At 44.2% G+C, this 5331-nt stretch overlaps 1 protein-coding gene across 1 annotated transcript in view; it reads right to left on the bottom strand.

Annotated features, from left to right (window-relative positions):
• The window catches only part of PDE2A (phosphodiesterase 2A), a 528828-nt gene that overhangs the window by 415114 nt on the left and 108383 nt on the right, over window positions 1-5331 (bottom strand). The gene's annotated exons all lie outside the window — the stretch shown is intronic.

Genomic DNA, 5331 nt, shown 5'->3' with positions numbered 1-5331 from the left:
AAAAAGAGATTCCACCTAAACATTAGGAGGAGCTTCTCGATTGTAAGAGCTGTTAGACAGTGGAACACACTCCCTCAGATTATGGTGGAATCTCCTTCTTTGGACATTTTTAAATAGAGGCTGGATGGCCATCTGTCACGTATGGTTTGATTGAGAGCTCCTGCATGGCAGAATGGAGTTGGACTGCATGGCCCTTGGGGTCTCTTCCAACTCTAGGATTCCATGATTCTATGAGGGATAGAAGCTGTGCAATGAGGTTTACTGGAGGGAGATGGAAGGAAGGAGACAGTGTTGAACTTCAGGTCCCTGTACTGTCAAGAATGAAGCCCTGTGTTCTTTTCCGGAGCCCATTTAGGCTAATGCCAGAAGTAATGAGATTGCGTGGAGATCTGGTTGCAAAGATAATGCATTCCAGGGAGATTAGGATGAGCATGAACTGGTGGAAGGAGGCGGGGGATAGGCGCTTGTTAAATATAGCATTGTCTGCCTGCTATGGAAAACATGATTATCAGTATAATGACTACTGGCAGCTTCTATTCTTCAGAGGTCAAAGTTCTCAGATTGGGTCATGGGGATACAGAAGGTCAAGATGCTGAACAGTGATTCACACAGGGACAGACTGATGCTTGTGACTTAGAAGGAGGGGAGGAAGGGGAGATAATAATCGGTTCCTGGTGCAAATCCAACAAAAACCGTGATTCCCAAACTTTGGCCCTCCAGATATTTTGGACTTTGGCTCCCAGAATCCCCAGCCAGCTTGGGAATTTCTGGGAGCTGAAGTCCCAAATGTCTGGAGGACCAAAGCTTAGGAACCACTGCCACTGTCTGTGCACTTGTGTGCATATATAAAGTTGGATATGTTTAACCTGGAGAAGACAAAAAATTAGAATAGAATAGAATAAAATAGAATCATTGAATTGGAAAAGACTGCAAGGGCCATCCAGTCCAACCCCATTCTGCCATGCAAGAACTCTCAGTCAAAGCATCCCCGAGAGATGGCCATCCAGCCTCCGTTTAAAGACCTCTAAAGAAGGAGACTCCAGTACACTCCGAGGGAGTTTGTTCCACTGTCAAACAGCTCTTACTGTCATTAAGTTCTTCCCAATGTTGAGCTGGAATCTCTTTTCCTGAAGTTTGCATCCATTGTAATGTGTCCTGTTCTCTGGAGCAGCAGAAAACAAGCTTGCTCCCTCCTCAATATGCCCTCCCTTCAAATATTTAAACAGGGCCAAAATGATGACGTGAGCTCCTATCATAGCAGCTACATTTTATGCAGCTTCATACTGGACTAAGCAGTTTCTAAGTGGTTTAAAACATGTAAGCTCATTGCCCCCAACAAGCTGGGTACAGAATATTGCTATTGATATAAACCACAAACACAGTCTTTCAAAGGGAGTGTAGCCCCCTCCAGAACATGTTGACACCCCTCCAGCCCCAGATTAGGGCCCTTGACAGTAGGCACTTCTGTCTTGTCTTGATTAAGTTCCAATCTGTTTTCCTTCATCCGTCCCATTACCTCTTCCAAGCAACGAGCCATATGCGTTCGCTCTAAACACAATGATGAGCAACAACAACAAACTAGTTTTTAAACACTGGAAATGATTAATGGGAATGAATCACTTTTTAAAAAATGTACCTCTCCAGGGTGCAGCCAAGAAAGATTAAGTAGGAGAGAAGTGAAGGAGGCTGGCAGGGGCACCAGAGGAGCAGAAAATGCCAGTTTGGCAGCAGTGGCAGCTGGTGTTGCGTGCGCCTGATGTAATGGAGCCTTGCGGATCCAATGTGATTTATGCACAATGTTTTGCCAGTGCTGGTAATGACCGTGTTGTGTTGTCTGTTTCACTTGAACAGACCCTGCCAGGAACTGCTGGCTATTCCTCTGTGCCAGCTTTGCCCGCTCTCTACACATCCTTGGTGCCCAAATCAGGGTGACTAGGTTCAGAGGAGAACAGTACCCCAAACATTTCCCTATTGCCGTGTGTTTGTGTGCATTTCAAGTGATTCCAAGTAGATTGACCATGGGGTTTTCTTGGACAGATTTGCTCAGAGGAGGTTTGCCTTTGCCTACCTCTGTGGCTGAGACAGTGTGATTTGCCCACAGTCTCTCACTTGGTTTCCATAGCAAAAGCTCAGGTCTCCAAGGTTTAATCTGAACTGCAAAATAATGCAATTTGATTCAAACTCGGGTCTCCATGGTTTAATCTGAACAGCAGAAATAATGCAGTTTGATGCTGCTTTAACTACCATGGCTCTATGCTATGGAATTCTGGGATTTGTAGTTTTATGAGATATTGATGATGATGTTGATGATGATGTCTTTCCTGTTTCTCCATGGACTGAAGCAGGAAACAACAGTCTCATCTCAAGCTGGAGACAGCCTACTTGATTACGCTCAAGATCACAGAATGCTAGGGTTGGAATGGATCCTGAGAGGCTATATAATCCACCCCCCGACACCGCAGATAACCATACCTAAACCCTCCCTGAAAGGTGGCCATCCCACCTCTGTTTAAACACCTCCAAAGAGAGCAAACCTTCTGAGGGCAGCCCATCCCACTGTCAAACATACAGTTCTTTCTACTGTTTCAGTGGAATCCCTTTTCTTGTAGTTTGACTTCATTGGTTTGGGTTCTACCAGAACAACAAAAGAGACATTCACTGCATCCTTCACACAGTGGCTTTTTGAAGATGGGTTTCAGATCACACCTCGACCATTCCTTAGAATCATAGACTATAGAACAACAGAGTTGAAATGGACCATAAGGGACATCCAAGTCAATCCCCTGCCGTGCAGGAACTCACAACCAAAGCATCCCCACCAGATGACCTAGACTTCTATTGATGCAGCCTAGAACCGCATTGCCCTTTTTAACTGCCGCATCACACTATTGACTCATGCTCAATTTGTGGTCTACTAGAACTCCCAGATCCCTTTCACATGTAGTCTTATAAAGCCAATTGTTAAGCCAATTAAGTTAATTGACTCCAAATAACTTTTGCACTTTGCACTCAGTTTGCAGCCACTGCAGGTAGAGAAACATGAAGGGGCAAAAGCCAGAGATGTTTGCAGCAATGTGAACTTTGATCTGTATCCCAAGGCTGGGGGGGGGGGGGGGGGGTGAGAATATAAATGAGAAGGGGACAAATTGTGGCCTGAACCTCCATTTTGTGGCTCCTGAAGTTCTCACAAGCCCCCCCCATAAAACCCAGCCCCACAAACACCCTAGAGCCTCATAGAGCCCCCCCCCCATAATGTCTGTTTTCCTCTTCAGTCCCTCTCAAAATGGCAACAAGAAGTGAGAGGAAGTCATTCCCTGTCACCATTTTGAGAAGGACTGCCTGCAACAGAAAATGGAGGCATTTGGTCTTGCTGTGGGTGCTGGTTGCCTGCAGCAGGAAGGAACTGGTCCTGGTTCCTTCTCAGTTGTAAGTAAATATAATAGAAAATAAGATCAATGTAAACAAATATAATATAAATTTTAATATAAAATGTCAGGCTCTAAGGCTGCTTAATCCCAGTCTTTTCTCAGGACTCCATCTGTCACCAAGGAAAGCTGTCATCACTGTCACCGTCGCCACTGTCATCCTGATTTATACCCCAACTTTCCCCCAAAAGTGGGATTCAAAAGCAGTTCAGAAAGTTCTTAGTGCCTATGATCTCTGGCCTCCTCATTGTTCCTTGTCTTCCCATTAAATCCATTAAATCCAGGGCCCTTGGATGCTGCCTAATGTGTGCCTTCAAACTGTTGGCAACTTATGGCAATCCTAAGGCGAAACTATCACTTGGCAAGGTTTGTTCAGAGGAGGTTTGCCGCTGCCTTCTTCTGAGGCTGAGAGAGTGCAACTTGCCCAAGGTCACCCATTGGGTTTCCATGGCCGAGTGAAGATTCGAACTCTAGCCTCCAGAGTCACTGACCAACACTCAAACCACTGACTACGCCTGTATTATTTCACCAGCCCCGAAGCTCTCTGCAGCCACCCACGTCTTTCCCCGACTGTTCTTCACACTTCACATTTTCCGTTTTAATTTGTTGTTGTTGTTTTAGATTGACCTTGCCTTCCTACAAAGCATTTTTAGACAGCTGGCCATGATCAGCGCAGAACAAATTAGCATGCGTCGTACGGAATATTATGTACCCAAAAGACAAATTAACACTGTGCAAGAATAGTTAGCACCACAGAAGGGTCCTAGGAGCAAAACTTTTTAGAAATGCTAAAGTTTGTGAAGCAACTTCTTCTGCATTTTTGTCTAGCAGCAAACAAACTCTGCGCATGGATGTTGCTGGCATTTTTGCCAAGCAAGGTTGGGGGCCATCTTTAAATGTTGTTGTGTGCATTTAAGCCATTTCCGACTTATGGCGACCCTAAGGTGAATTTCCTGGAACGTATCTTCAGAGTGGGATTGCCATTGCATTCCTCTGAGGCTGAGAGAGCGTGACTTGCTAAAGACCACTCAATGGGTTTACATGGCCAAGCCAGGATTCGAACCCGGGTCTCCACAATCTCAGTCCAATGCTCAAACCACTACACCATGCTGGCTTTCTCTCCCATATCTCTCATATATAGATATAGATATAAATAATATAGAGAGAGAGATTAGATACAGATATAGATATATAGATACAGTATAGATATATTAGTCAAGTATATATACTGATTTTATTTTTGATAGGTGGGTTTCAGTTATGGTTGTATATTTTATGTGATTTTATATCGTGCGGAGATTATTTTGATTGTTCTGAGTTTTTATTTTTATTTATTTGAGATTTTAAAATGTTTTGTATCTGTGAAGCGCCTCGGGTGCCTCCAAGGAGAAAGGCGGCATACAGATGAAATAAAACGAATCAATAAATACATTTGACACTAACAATACAATCTCAAATTAACCCAAACCCTATTTTCCCCTCCCTCCCTCCCTCCCTCCCACAAAAGACAGATTAAAACAAGCCATATCCATGACTTCCCTGGCTCTGCAACCCCAGACATAGCTCTCAGTACTTTATATTCATTTCCATTATTACTACTATTTTGTTCTGTTGTGTGTTGTATGCCTTCAAGTCATTTCCAACTTATGGCAACCCTATCCTGGAGCTTTTCTGGCAAGATTTGTTCAGAGGAGGTTTGCCATTGCCTTCCCCTGAGGCTGAGAGAGTGTGACCTGACCAAAGTCACCCATCGGGTTTCATGGCTGAGCTGGGATTCGAACCCTGACCTCCAGAGCTGAAGTCTAATACTCAAACCATTAGGCCACGCTGGCTCTCTAATTTGCTCCTGACTCCTACCCAATACATAAATGCAAGCAAAACCTTCCATATTCAATATTTTAAAACT

This window comes from Sceloporus undulatus, chromosome 3 (assembly GCF_019175285.1).
Source record: "Sceloporus undulatus isolate JIND9_A2432 ecotype Alabama chromosome 3, SceUnd_v1.1, whole genome shotgun sequence".
Taxonomy (NCBI): domain Eukaryota; kingdom Metazoa; phylum Chordata; class Lepidosauria; order Squamata; family Phrynosomatidae; genus Sceloporus; species Sceloporus undulatus.
The sequence above is the reverse complement of the archived record's forward strand: the minus strand, read 5'-3'. Positions and strand labels throughout refer to the sequence as shown.